The sequence below is a fragment of the Paramisgurnus dabryanus genome, chromosome 2 (assembly GCF_030506205.2).
Source record: "Paramisgurnus dabryanus chromosome 2, PD_genome_1.1, whole genome shotgun sequence".
Taxonomy (NCBI): domain Eukaryota; kingdom Metazoa; phylum Chordata; class Actinopteri; order Cypriniformes; family Cobitidae; genus Paramisgurnus; species Paramisgurnus dabryanus.
In genome coordinates this window covers 13,247,159-13,263,064 of record NC_133338.1, presented here as the reverse complement: position 1 = coordinate 13,263,064, position 15,906 = coordinate 13,247,159, and the positions used below count along the sequence as shown (strand labels likewise).

Sequence of the window (15,906 nt, the reverse complement as noted above, 5' to 3'; positions counted from 1 at the left end):
AAAAATAAAAACAAACTAGTCCTAGGTTTTTCGCTCGATCGGAATCGTTTCGGTGCTAAAATGTTCCTTGGATTTCGAATATCAATAATTATTGAAAAAAAGTTGAACTTTCGACTCACGGTCGACATGCCACGCCCAAACGTCTGAAGTGTGCGCAGCCACTAGGGATTTATTGGCTATAACTGCGGACAGGAATGAAGTATCAACACGACACTTGGTACTTGTGATGACAGTCATGGCCTGAGGTGGCATGCGTCGTTTTGTCACAGCGCCACCTAGTGGTCAGACGAATCATTTAAACGCTTATAACTTAGGCTGAGTTTAACGTATTTTCATGCAACTTTTTTCTTTGGAGTCCTGAATTGTTGCCGAGTCCAACGATACCAAGCATGCCAGGTTTTGCTTTACGGTTGGTTCTGCACAGGAAAATAGCGCTTAAAAAACAAGCGCGAATAACTCCGCGAGGGTTATTCCGATCGACTCGAAACGACCATAGGAAGAACATTGTATTACCTTCTGAACAAAAAGTTCTATTGGCGTTATGTTAAAATTTCCATCAGAAATGGCCGAAAATTGCAAAAAACGAAAAATTACCTCAAAATTTTGTGTTTTTACACATAAATGGTTATAACTCCGCAACGAAATGATATTTTTTCACCAGATTTGATACGCTGATGTCTGAGCACAAGCTGAGGAAATACAAAAAAAATGGTATGCCTGCACCACTAGTTGGCCTCATAATTTAAGAAAACCTATGACATTGAGCAAACCCAATGGTCATACAACTGTTTTTTCAATAAACTAAAGTGTACAGCCATGATACTGGCTAGATGTAACACAGTCATGATCTGAGATTCCATGAACGAGTTTGTCATAGCGCCACCTAGTGGTAATTTGTTATTTTCACTTAAAAATACTGTAACCTTACCTTTAAAATCATGAGTCATCATGGATTATTCCTTTCATGACTTTGAGTATAATCATTGGTGGATTGCAAGTCACTCCCTAGCAAGCAATGAGAATACCCTAGCAACCATTTAGCAAGAGCTGTATCTCTGTATCAGAACATCGTAGAGACATGGGGTTCAGTTCTTTTGACTCATTAACGCTATTTTAACATTTTGTGACCCGAGTTTTGCCAATGCAAGCACCACAAACATTTCTTTCATTGTTCCATTTGTCAATGTTCCGTGAGAAGAGAGGGAGACATTTCACTGAATGATAGCACTTTTTTGCTGATACTTTGAACGCGTGTGTCTGGTATCTTATTTTTCATCATTTATTTTGTACAATGCAGCAAATCTACACAGCCATGCCCTTAAAGGTCTTAATGTCCCAAATCGCTTGAACCCCGGTAATCGCTGCTTGCAGCTATATTTATAAGTTTTATTTTTTGCAGGTTATTTCCTACATTGATTTTATTAGCAGCCACCAAAACAAATTTTTGTCCCACCAAAGTCTTTTTGTAATGTAATTATAGTGATAATCTTGATGATTGCGTGAGTAAGAATGAGCAGTGCCCCACACGCGCGGACTACTAGAGTGGCCGTGTCTGAATGCGAACGCTGCAGCCTCTGGAGGTCGCATTTCCAGGCTGCATACATCATCAAAACTGTCTTGTTTCAGATATTATTCTTAAATATTATTCTTTGTTTATAGTAAATAGTTGTAATATGCGTATGACCTGCGAATGACCTCCGCATATGGAAACGGACAGTATCTGCTCGTTCTTTCTCTCCCTCTCTCGCCTCTCCCTCTCTCGCGCAGGCTCACGCGGATCCAGCGAGAAAATGTTTTCCGGCTCGTGTTCAGAAATGTTTTGCGATGTCCAGCTGGGATTAGTTTACAACGCGTCTATTCCCACAAAATACGCGAACTAATGACTCATCTGACTCATTAATAAACGATTGAAACTATTGATCTGTAGCCTACAACGTTGAACTCATGAGACATCAGTCAGACACTCAAAGCCAGGTAAAAAAAAATCACAGCTTTCTTGTAAAGAGGGCAAGAAATGACAAGCGAGAGTATATGTGTCTAATAAATGCATATTGTGGTGGAGATTGTAAAACTCTTTATTAGTATCTAAAATACCTCTCATTTTCTTACCTGCACAATGAAGGATAACAGAACATTTTGAGGGCGGTTTCACATTTGGTGCGATTGCCTGGTCCGAACCAGAGTTCGATTGCTCCCCCCTCCCCATGCCCCCCATGGACTGTGTTCACATATTATTTTTGCATTCGAACCGCGGCACGCTTGCATCATCAAGCTGCAGCCGGCGCGTTCTCATGTTGCTTGGCAACCGCTGTAAACGAGAAGACGACAAGCGTGATTGACGAACTGCAAGCAGAGAGATGATTTCTGAATGCCTCCGTAAAAATTGACGTCGGCGGACAGACCGTTGTCATCGAAACGACTTTAGTATGTTTGGGGCAGACAGACGCAAGTGCATTTCTCTATTATTTCTTTGAAAACAAAACCAAAGGTTTAAAAAAATAAGAACAAAAGTCAAGCAAGCATTCTATGCATTTTGTTGTCAAGTTAAGTGCACGCACACAAACACACACGTCTGTTTTGGTGGGACATTCCATATAATACGTAATTAACAGTGGTTCAGTTCTGCGATTTGATACGATTGCGCTCACATTAGCAGCAAGCCCGCGGTAGTAGAGGCGTGGCTGTCTGCATTGTACTAATGCGCCTGGTTCAGGGACAGGTCACAGTAGTCACACTGTCTGTCACTGTTAAAAGTTTACGCGTCTTGCATGGAAGATGGCAGAAAGTCGACCGCAGCAGAGAAAGCGATTTTAACCCCCAAAAATCTAAAAAGCTATGTCTGGAAGTACTTTGGGTTTTGGTCGGTAGGAGGTAAAATTGTTGAGCCGCGAGATAAGGTTGTTAGCATACCATTCGACCACTAGCAACATGATGTCACATCTCGAAAATGTGCACCCAAATGAGCATGGAACCTTGTACACACTGCATTTTAATTCGTTTGTCACTTCAACTTTTAATTAGGGCTGTCAAAAGATTAATCATGATTAATCACATCTAAAATAAAAGTTTGTGTTTACATAACATATGTGTGTGTAATGTGTATAATTATTATGTATATATAAATACACACATTCATGTGTATATTTAAGAAATATTTGCATTTATATACTGTATAAACATTTATATAATGTATATTATATAGAAATATAAATATTTTATATATAAATATAACCAATTTTTCTTAAATATATACATGACTGTGTGTGTTTTTATATATAAATATTAATTATACACACTACACACACATATGTTATGTAAACACAAACTTTTATTTTAGATGTGATTAATCACGATTAATCTTTTGACAGCCCTACTTTTAATGCTTAGACTAATCCTGTTTTGTACACACACACTTCAGTAATTTACGGGACTGACAATCGCATTCTACAACCGCATTAACTCCCGCAAACTGCAGTGACAACCGCGTTTACAGAAACTTTGCATAGTGTGTAGCCTACATAACCGAAATGAACAACTAGTTAAAAAAGTGTTTAAACGTGCATCATGGACATGACAGGTCTCTCTTCTGAAGAAATAAATTATTACAAGGGGGAAAAGTCTTCTGTATGCGCGGTACAGAGAATGACAGAGGCACAAGCGTTTGCTGACTAGTGTTGCCAGATCTTGCACTAAAAAAGCAGCGAACAAGAAAAATCCAATAATAAACCAAAATAAATCCAAACGCTTTACCTCAAAGATCATAATATTCGGACTGGCACCTTCACATTTTAACAACACCAAAAACTTGATCGCTTCATGAGCCAAAAGCCATAAACGGTTAAGCGCTAAAATAGTATGTGAGTACAAAAAAGACGAGGACCTGGCAACACTGCAAGAGCTCGCGCAGCCTCACAAATGTGTACAATACACAACGACACGACGGAGGTTTATTGCAAAACATAACGCTGTTAAATTATTTTAATAAAAGCTGTGAGTGATAAGCATGTGAGACGGCAGACCGTTGCTATGGTTATCTCCGTGTCAATCATCATATTTTCACATTTAAATGCGGTTGTCACTCCTGAAAGTTTGCAGTGTGTACAAGACAACAATGTGTGGAACTCCAGCTAAACAGTCACGTCTTAACACTTACTTTGCATCGCCCGCCACAAGCTATTTGTCTGCAACACAACAAGAGGTCATAACGGAGAAATGAATTTCATTCATTTGTAAGGACATGAGACCGATCATTGTCGTGGATGGAGCAGGCTTCAGGGAGTTTTGTCAAGCAATGTAACCGAGGTACCATATAATTTTGATGTCTCTTGATTTACTTGTTTTGTGTATGTAATATACGTTGTCAAATATGTTTAAACTTAAATAGACTACCTATAGAAGTAGTTATGTTTCTTTATATTAATTTGTCCTGTTATTGACGTAATGCGTCGTTAAACGTCGTTGAAAAAATGGGCAACCAGATATTCGAATAGTTCGAATATTCGTGGGTTTTTTAGGGAGAATATTCAAACGTAATTTTTGAGCAATTTTGACAGCCCTAATGTACAGTAATAAAAGAGTTGATACATTCATACAGTCGTTCAAATACAACCGGCCCTTTGAGATTAACCATAATTCTGATGTGGCCCGGGATGAAATTGAGTTTGACACGCCTGATCTACACTACTCATGAAAATAAAAGAATAAAGTATGTTTTCAAAGAAACATGTATTATATATTATAATAAATGTAGAGTTGATTTGCAAAAACAATAGTTCCATTTGAAATTCTAAAATAAGCATTTTGTCAAGCTGCCTATGTTGAGTAATTGCACTTTAATGGCAATGAAAATAACCTATTCATATAAAAACATGATAATAAACAGACACACATTCTTTTTTGTTTACTGTTAGCTTGTTTAAAGGCAGATGCTGCCAAGATTGTGTTGTGAACGTGAAAATAAAGACACAGTTAACTGTCAAATTTTTTAATGACACGTTATGTGATGTTGCACGATTGAGATAGGTTAAAGTAAGGCAGCCTAGGTTTATAAGCAGTATATAAGCAGAACAATGAGACTTTCAAGGAGAGGTTTGTAAAAACCCTCCAAGTAGTCTGAAATTCAGTGTTTTTACGCTTCTTTTCCATCAAATCGGAAGTAACGAGTAACTAAGTACTTGAGTAGTTTTTTCATCTAATACTTTTTTACTCTTATGTCACAGGTCGGGGCGGACCCCAGAATGTAACGGGCCATGCCCCTTCCTAGTTTCCACCTCGAGGAGGTCCCAAAGCCACCCCAATGACCAGACACACGAGGAATGAATTATAGTTAAAACAATCTTTATTAAATTACTTAAAATAAGGGGGAAAAGGGAAAGGGGCAATTTAAAACAATAATTCCTCTGGGCCTCCAGGCGGAGCTTCCACGGGGGCAGGGGGCCAGGGTCCTTGGACTTTGCTCTCTTGTACCTGTGGCGCGCTCCTATTCTCCTGGAGGCAATCACAAGAAAAAGGTATTTACTGTACTGTCCACAAGTCTTACTTTGTGCCGGGGGTACTCCAACGGCTGATGTCGACGAAATGTCTAATCTTCCTCTCTCTCTCTCCTTAGGCTCTTGGTGGAGGTGAATATTACGCGAGCGAGGACGGTCTCTTCCTACTAGATTTGTGCTATACACAAAGGTAAGTGTTACACAAGACTGGGACTTATCTCTTCCTTCTGGGTTCGTGCTGTAAGCAAAGGTAAGTGTTACACAAACTGGGACGTTTCTTCCTTCTAGGTTCGTGCTGTAAGCAAAGGTAAGTGTTACACAAGACTGGGACTTATCTCTTTCTTCTAGGTTCATGCTGTAAACAAAGGTAAGTGTTACGCAAAACTGGAACGTTTCTTCCTTCTACAGATGTGGCCTTTAAAAATGCGTGTCTCTGAGAGCAGAATGCTGCGGAGACTTCCGAAATTCTGCGAGATCCCGCAGAAGGGGGGTTCGGTGGGGGACGCAGGAAATATAAAAACCTGTAGAGGGCAGGCGTGTTTCATGTAGGCCATACTGACGACAATGTGTGTGCTCGACTTCATGCTGAGCGTATACTGTATGATATTGAAGTAACATGACACGGATTATCGATGTTTAGGCGATAGACTTTGATGTCATACAAATGCATGCTTTTGTCACCAGGTGACTATGGGAGGGCGGGAACCAAAAGTGGCGGAGAAAGGTTCCGCGAAGATGGTTTCCGCCCGGGCCCGATTTTTAACTGCACCAGTTTACTTCCTGGTCTCCCTGACGACGAAAATCATGAGGAAATGAGCAACAGGTGTGGCGACTCAGTGAAGCAACACATGATTGGAGGAGAGAGTAAAGACAAGCCATATAAAAAGGTCCAAGAAGCACAAAGGGAGGAGAGCTGTTTTCGGGTGGGAGTCCCTTTATGCCTTGGGCAAACCGAACCACATGCCCCGTCCCTGGAGGAGCCAAAGGGCGCCGTTGATCCGTGAGTCACCTATGGTGGAAGGAAAGAGTGCGGCCGCCAGAAGAGGCGAAAAGGACGGGGCTGTGACGAAATTAAAGGGACACCACACCGGGGTGCTTGTGGTGTACTTGTCTACGCTGTGTGCTGCTTTGCAGACGGACCAGGCTGGTTGGATCGTGCTATTGGGGAAGAGAGAAGAAAAGGGACAGCCAGTTGACGAAGGAATATTGAGGAGTTTCATCAGAGAAGGAGTGAACACAGAGCCATCAAGAGCGTAGCGAATAACAGTTGTGGACAACTAAGCGTGAGTAACAGATGCGGTACTTATCTGAGCCATACTTGTACGAAGAGTTGTTTTGGTGTGTTCCTTTGTGTTTTTGAGGTCCCTGGCCCCACTGGAGAGGACAGCGTGGGTGAGCCGCGGGTTGACCGGAAGTACGGACGAAGGACCTGATGGGAAGCACCGTTCGCTAGTAGAACAGTGGCCCTGTGGGGAAACAGAAACACAGGTGAGCCAGGGGAGAGAAATCAACACGCCGGGCCTGTGAATACACACATCTTACTCTCATTGGCGGTCCAGTTACTGCCCAACCATCCTCTCGAGGTCGTCGTAGCCAGGTGGCAAGGGCGATTTAAAAACCACGTGAAGTTTATAAGAGTGCTGTGGGTGAGTTTCACTGATGGATGGTGTTTACGCTTTACTTGCTGTGTGTATGCTGTGCTTGTAGCGTTCAAACTGCCTAGCCTCAGACGAGTCGCGAGACGACGACATCCTTTGTGGCCTGGGTCCTAAGGAGAGCGAGAATATTTAGCCCTGTGCCCGGGGTGTGTCCACGAGAGCTTCGTTTATCCCTAGAGCAGACAGTGGTGAAGCCCAGTGAGTATTACCAAGAGTGTACTGTGCGGACTGTGGGTTGTAGCAGTGTATGTACTGACCTTTCCACCAGAAGCTCGTGGTGAGCGGAGCCCCGACGAAAGTTCGCCCCAACTCGTGACCCCGGTCGGTGAAGAAGGAGGGGGAGTTCGGGAAGGGTTCGGCTCCGTGTCATCAGCCCCACTAGTCCCTATGACGCCCGGACAGTTTGAGTGGATGGGCGAAGGAATACGGTGTACCAGCACTGTAGCGAAAGCCCACTGTTTGTAAGGGAAGCTCTGTGTACGAAGATCCCCAGTACTGTGAGTAACGTGACCTGTAAAGTAAACCTGTTCTGTGCTTATAGCAAATACCTACCTGTACAAGTGACGCTCTGTGTGTGTACGAAGATCCCCAGTGCTGTGAGTAACGTGACCTGTGAAGTAAACCTGTTCTGTGCTTATAGCAAATACCTGTACAAGTGAAGCTCTGTGTGTGTACGAAGATCCCCAGTGCTGTGAGTAACGTGACCTGTAAAGTAAACCTGTTCTGTGCTTATAGCAAATACCTACCTGTACAAATGAAGCTCTGTGTGTGTACGAAGATCCCCAGTGCTGTGAGTAACGTGACCTGTGAAGTAAACCTGTTCTGTGCTTATAGCAAATACCTACCTGTACAAGTGAAGCTCTGTGTGTGTACGAAGATCCCCAGTGCTGTGAGTAACGTGACCTGTAAAGTAAACCTGCTCTGTGCTTATAGCAAATACCTACCTGTACAAGTGAAGCTCTGTGTGTGTACGAAGATCCCCAGTGCTGTGAGTAGCGTAACCTGTGGAGTAAACTTGACCTGTGTACAAACTCTTACTTACCTGTTCTGCCGAAGGTCCCGGGTGGACGAACAGCGTTTGACCTCGAAGTACTTTACCTTGTTTGACTTTTGTTTGATTCTGCCTCCAGGAGAAGCGGAGCGCGCCACGGATTGTTGGGCCAGAGCCCCTACGGAGCCCCTGTCCCCAGTCTTTCCCTCAAGTGGCCCTGGAGGCGAAGAAGAGACACATTAGTTTTAAATTGCCTTTCCCCCTTTCCCCCCTTTTCCTTTTAAATATTTAATAAAGTTTATTTTAATTATAGTATACTCGTCTGTCTGGTCATTGGGGTGGTCTTGGGAAACTCCTCGAGGTGGAAGAGTTGAGAGGGGTGTGACCCTTAGCATAGTTGGGTCCGCCCTCGGGGTGTGACACTTTTTGGCAAACATTTCGTTGGCGAAGTTTTCTTTTGCCAGTTACATAAACAGTCACATATTCTTCATAAAAATCTGACTCAAACGCGCATCATTTGTCTTATTTTTTCCGTGTACTTACAGTAGAAGAGACGTGATGTATGATAATCGAGTCTTATAACAAAATAATTCGCGAAGACCTTTTAAGAGACCGCCTGGAGGCCCAGAGGAATTATTGTTTTAAATTGCCCCTTTCCCTTTTTTCCCCTTATTTTAAGTAATTTAATAAAGATTGTTTTAACTTTAATTCATTCCTCGTGTGTCTGGTCATTGGGGTGGCTTTGGGACCTCCTCGAGGTGTAAACTAGGAAGGGGCATGGCCCGTTACATTCTGGGGTCTGCCCCGACCTGTGACATAAGAGTAAAAAAGTATTAGATGAAAAAACTACTCAAGTACTTAGTTACTCGTTACTTCCGATCTGATGGAAAAGAAGCGTAAAAACACTGAATTTCAGACTACTTGGAGGGTTTTTACAAACCTCTCCTTGAAAGTCTCATTGTTCTGCTTATATACTGCTTATAAACCTAGGCTGCTTTACTTTAACCTATCTCAATCCTGCAACATCACATAACGTGTCATTAAAAAATTTGACAGTTAACTGTGTCTTTATTTTCACGTTCACAACACAATCTTGGCAGCATCTGCCTTTAAACAAGCTAACAGTAAACAAAAAAGAATGTGTGTGTCTGTTTATTATCATGTTTTTATATGAATAGGTTATTTTCATTGCCATTAAAGTGCAATTACTCAACATAAGCAGCTTGACAAAATGATTATTTTAGAATTTCAAATGGAACTATTGTTTTTGCAAATCAACTCTACATTTATTATAATACATGTTTCTTTGAAAACATACCTTATTCTTTTATTTTCATGAGTATATACATGAGTATATTGATCAGGGGTGTCAAACTTAATTTCATCCCGGGCCACATCAGCATTATGGTTAATCTCAAAGGGCCGGTTGTATTTGAACGACTGTATGAATGTATCAACTCTTTTATTACTGTACATTAGGGCTGTCAAAATTGCTCAAAAATTACGTTTGAATATTCTCCCTAAAAAACCCACGAATATTCGAACTATTCGAATATCTGGTTGCCCATTTTTTCAACGACGTTTAACGACGCATTACGTCAATAACAGGACAAATTAATGTCAAGAAACATAACTACTTCTATAGGTAGTCTATTTAAGTTTAAACATATTTGACAACGTATATTACATACACAAAACAAGTAAATCAAATCCGACTCAAATGCGCATCATTTGTCTTATTTTTTTCATGTACTTACAGTAGAAGAGACGTGATGTATGATAATCGAGTCTTATAACAAAATAATTTGCGAAGACCTTTTAAGAGGCCGAGCGCATTTACGCAATATCATTAACTAGTTTATCTAATTTTACATTTAGTTCATTTTTGCATCTGAACGTTTTAATAGCTTTAAAGAGCACCTATTATGAGATACACGTTTTTAAACATCCTTTTGTGTGTAAGTGTGTATTAGTACATGCTAACGATATTCAAAAAGCACATACCTCAAAGAAAACGATGACGCGAGTTATCGTCTCTAACGTTCGAGGACTACAAAAAACACTCGGATTGTAGGCAACAGTTTACTTCCTGGGATTAGTGACGTAGATAAGACCGACATTATCATAGTTCAGCCCTCTCTGCTTTGCTGGGGTACGCCCTCAAAGACGGGGGTGGGGAGCGCCGAGTCAGAAGAGAGCTAAAATGGCGGAGGTTGGGAGTCCCTGCTTTGACTCTGTTTGCAAACTCTCTCGAGTAGACGCTGTCTCTTTAGATGCGAGGGCAAAATAGCACTTTATGGACTTACACAGAGGACATCATGTTTAATACGGTTCCGGAAAAATCCAGTCAGAAGTTGTTCACGGAGTTTTCACAATAACTGCTTCTCATGAACCGAAGCTGCGCGACGTCTCCTCTTGAAAGTTGGATTACCGTGCACTTCTGGATCACAGGCTGTAAGTATTCATGTTTATTATTTGCCTTTACTGTAAGTTACGTTACCGGTAACCGGAGCTTAACATTATGTGTTTGTAGAGCTCAGATATATATCTATGTGTAGAGCTAGAGCTAAGCTTGCAAGCTAATTGTTTTGTGTTGTAATAATGTATTTCATAAACAACGTACCATATTTACACACGTGTATGTTGAATTATGCAGACTATCGTTTTTATCGATGTTTATTTAGACGTGTTTACAAACTTGCTAAGCTGTTCCAGCTAAACTGTTACCGGTAAAGTTTGTTCTCATGATCAAACTCAAGAAACTCTAAGTACAGATGATTTGTTTAACGTTATATGTATTTTACTGTTGTTTTTACTTGAAGCTTTCTTAGATTTTGAAACGAAGTAAACACGTAATGTGTGTTGCTAATGTTGGGCCATGTAATATGTAATACATTAACGTTTTAATGAATAGTCTAACGATTTATAATCGTTGTACTCTATTGTTATATTATGTCTTTTTGACTGAATACATGTTTGTTTTATTTGTCTATATCCTAGATTCGCAGCTGGACACATCCTTCTAACTAACACTGTATGCAAACATGCAACATCATTACACAGTACAAGGAGTCAGACTGGCATATGAGGAGCAAAGGTGTGTAACACATATGATGTATTTAGCTAGTGATACCACTACCAGTCTTAGATGTATAACTGATGATGACAAAGTTTTTTTTCTCTGCATAATCATAGGAACCCAGGCAGTAGCATCTTTTCACAATGTTTCCATCACCATCATCAGTGGATGCCTTTGCCGTCCGTACCCTGAGATTTCTGATTTGCAGCAAAAAATTTGACTTTCCCATTTATTGGAATGCTGTGCAGGTATTTAAGTATTTTAGTAACTGTGTTAAATAAAGTAGTATTTACTTTTACAATAAATGTATTCCTTGTTTATATTATTAAAGGTTGTACCTTGCAGCCATCCATTACAATGTCACCAAGCCGTAACAAAAGCAAGAGAGGGAAAGTACAAGGCTATGTTCCCAAAACACACAAGTGACATACCGTAAGCAGTAATGTTTTATTTCAAATACATTCATAATTAAAAACTTAATGTATGCAGGGAAATAAATGATCAAAACAAAAGATTTATTGACTGCAATATTTGTACAGTTATGTGGATGATGTGATCAGGCTTGTGTTTGCTGAGGTATTTGAAGATAAGCTGAAGGAAACCCCGATTCCAATGGACCTGGCATCACAGTTTGAGAGACCTTCAAAGGAGGACGTGATTGCATGCCATCTTCAGTGCAGGGGTCGTCGGAAGCCAACATTCCGATCAGGAAGCTCCAAGCATATCTGGAGAACAACACACGACAGGATGATAACCCTAAAGTGTCGTCTATGATAGCACCAGCTGACAAAGCTTTGATATGCCATTTATCTGAATAGATGGCTGTAAGAAGTGAATTGAACAATTTTTGAAAGAAGAGCACAATATGGTTACTAAATTATGTTTATTTGTATATTGTTTAACATTTAAATATATATTTGTAATAAATAAACTTTTGACTGACTACTATATTTTATTTAAAGTTACATCTTTTGTTCTTTTGGGTACTTTGTTACTATAATAATACTTTAGTGTTATTGGTTTAAAAATGTAATAAAACTTACTCTAGTCCTGCGCCTCAAAGGCTTATAGTCGGTACAATAAATGTTCTGTGTGTAGGGATTTAGACAATTTGTGCAAAACCTGGATGATGAATCACGCAGGTAAGAAGCCCTGGAACCTGTTGCATTCTCCTTAAACCTAATAAGTAAAAACATAGCACTTATAAGTAAGCAGTTTTTCATAATAAAGTTTACCATAGTAAAATAATGTAGAACTAACATTCATTGCAATTAATACTTTTTTGTGCTACATTTGGTGTTTCCATATAGTTTGCACAGTAAAATAGCATGTAAACAGTCTTTTATAATAAAGTTTACTATAGTAAAATAATGTAGAAATTACCAAGTGAAATCGTTTAATAATCATTTCAACAAACACTTTCTATGTGCTACATTTGGTGTTTCCATATAGTTTGCACAGTAAAATAGCATGTAAACAGTCTTTTATAATAAAGTGTACTATAGTAAAATAATGTAGAAATTACCAAGTGAAATCGTTTTATAATCATTTCAACAAACACTTTCTATGTGCTACATTTGGTGTTTCCATATAGTTATGTAGTACGTTATAATTACCTTTTGGATTTTCGTCTTCGTTTAGCATTCTGGCAGAGCTAGGGACACCTAAAAAAGTTAAATCCAATCGCATTCATTGACGGAGATCGTTTATATCGTAACGGCCGTCTGAACTCTCTGGATCGAACTCGAAGTGGTAAAGCAGTACAGACACCATCGTTTATAGAGAAATATAGCGCTTGTTTACGTTGCCTCTGAGGCTGTGACTCTCCCACGCGTAGTCAGGGGTGTAACCTTTCAAACACACGCCGAACCCAGCTGACCAATAACAGTTGAGTAGTCATCTGACCAATCCGATTACACTAGACATTTTGGGAGGCGGAAACAGGAACTAAACCGAGCGTTTTCCAGACAGTGGGAAATCGGTGAGGTATGTAAGCAATTTATAAGACTCACAATGCATTAGTTCAAGTTTTAATAACATGTATGTACTATGGGATATTGCAATAACGTGCTAACGTGCCAATTTATTAGCATAATTGGTGCTCTTTAACATGGTTGTGTTGCGCTTTTCTGCATTACTGAACAGTAGGCTACTTTTTATATTATCATGTTTCCCTTTACATGGTATGAAACACGATAAAAAGTATGCAATGGTGTTTAATACATTTCACTGAGAATTTGTATAATATGTTATACTTTTGTACTAAGGAAATAAAATCATATTGTGAGTGTAAATATTAATAAGTTTGAGGAGTTTCTGAGGTGTTTGTCATCGGCAAAATGCGCAGTTTCTTTGTTGCCGATTAAAAACCGTTGGCTATGTGATTGTTTAAAATTGACATTTTTTCTACTTATTATTATTTTTTTTTTTGCCTACATTTACTCAAATAATAACAATGTGAAAATATAAGTAAATCATACTTCAAGTTAGGCGTAAAACTGACACATTTTTGATGTCAAATAGAAATAATAATAATTTGAAATATGCAATTATTACAGTTTTAAAAACTTAAATATATTACTCTGACCTTTTTAAATATATTGACTAAAATAATCTGTAAATGTAATACTTATATTATTAAGGCGTATACATCAAATAATATATGTACATTTTACACAAAATATCTGTTCTATTTTTAGTAATTTATTTTCCAACTAAAAAAAATCGCATAACTGCATTAAGAGATTTTATTAAGTTACTTTAATCATTTATTTTAGAGATATTTACAAAGCCACTGAATCATTTTTAACAGTGTGTACATTATGACCTTACGGTAGACTATTATTAAATGCATATAAATAAAAATATGTAAAACTAAATAAAAAAGATATCATACACGGACTGTATGTAAGCATACGTTTTCTTGTTCGGTGGACGTGGGTTTCAATGCCGTTTTTCTAAAGAAGAATTGTAAAACTTTATTGGTGGTAGTTGAGAAGAATTCCTTTTTCCATTTCTAAATAATTTTGAGCGCAATATAAATACATCATATTGTTATTCTTATTATATAAGAATACGCCATTTTTACAACATTTTTAACATATAGAAAATATACGTTAAGCATGTTGTGTGTATTTCCTAATTACAAGCTTTTGATGAAATTGCACCAAAACTAAACGTGCATAAAAACATAAGTCATTTAAATAAGCGAAAAATCTTTTTTATGAGCTCAAAATTTTGAATATAATGTGGTATTGCTGAAAATTGCCCATCTCTAAAGGAGAATATTCATCTTTAAAGTTTAAGAAACAAAAAAGTACTGATAAGCATTCTCAAATATATATATTCTGCAAGCACTCATTTATCCATAATGATGTAATTTATTTTTTAATAACATATTGTCGCTGTCGGGCAAAGATACTCTTTGGACACCAAGACCATGTCTATGGGTTCAAGAATAACAAAATATTGGCCATTTGAAACTCGAAAGTCATCACTTTATTTTGTTCCATTGTTTTCCTTTTTGCGGGGATAAAACTCATGTGCGCGTCGTTCAAATTCATTCACTTGTAGTTTAGCAAGTATGTATAATACAATTTCAATAATTTTTTTACACTGCACATCGTCTGAGGAAATCCGAAGTTGCGTCGAGGGGAACCAAGTTGACAGCAGAGATTGTCACGTACCTACAAAAGGGTATTGGAAAAGGCTTGCATCTGACCTGCAGCGATATCATTCTGGCTTGGTGGGATGTCAGCCAGCGAGAGTCCTCTGATTCTGACCTTGTTCTTTTACTACTCAGAGTCTAAAACCAGGAGGGCATATTAAGTATTCATTGTATTTTCATTTTAACAGAGCAGCTATGGTTGCGCGTTTTACACACCTCTCCAAACCACGTTATTAACACTATAGGTGTGTTCGAGATCATCCGGCGCTGCGCAGACCGATCGGCGAGGTTTGCCGCTTGCAGTCGAGGGAGGAACTGAAGACGGAGCCATCAAGCCGGACACCTGCTGCTTGCCGTAGTGACGTGTGCGCCGTGTTTCCTTGTTTAATCGCAAATGAAGTGAATATTGCTGCTTATACTGTATACCCGAAAATAACGGGAAACAAGCCTATATTATTAAAATACCAATAGAGTTTGTTATTTTCATTTTTATTTTATTACACGACACAATATAACATATTTAAGCATATCAAAGTGTTTCTTCCTGTTTTAAAACATGAATTTATAATGTTTATTAGTGGAACCAAAGGTTGGATTAAACTTGAAACACACGTGATCGTTGTCATCAATGAGGCGAACCAATCACGTAAAGCTGTTACGTCATCACAACTCCGGGCAGCCGCTCTGGAGAAGCTGCATTGGCTGAGCTAGCCGGCTACTCTCGAAACGCTCTCGCGGTACTTAAAAACCATATGACACAGTCACGTGCCTGCAGCGCCAGCTGAAGTCGGACAAAAATACTAACCGGAATGCACTGCTTCAAGTCAGCCGCCGATCGGTCTGCGCAGCGCCGCATGATGTCGAACACACCTAATGCTTGTTCGACTTCATGCGGCGCCGCAAGAACCGACAGCCGGATGACGTCAGAGTACCGCGAGAATGATTCAAGAAATCATATTTCGCCTCGCTCTTCTCGGGGCGCCGCATGAAGTCGAACTAGCCTATTGACAGCAGCAAAAGCT

The 15,906-nt window shown here is 39.3% G+C and overlaps 1 long non-coding RNA gene across 1 annotated transcript; it reads left to right on the top strand.

Annotated features, from left to right (window-relative positions):
• The first annotated feature begins 10,696 nt into the window (after positions 1-10,696).
• LOC135727403 (uncharacterized) lies at positions 10,697-11,890 on the top strand. The gene is made up of 4 exons (XR_010525291.2): positions 10,697-11,235; positions 11,334-11,465; positions 11,549-11,649; positions 11,757-11,890. It is a non-coding gene; the product is annotated as an uncharacterized lncRNA (long non-coding RNA).
• The last annotated feature ends 4,016 nt before the right edge of the window (positions 11,891-15,906 follow it).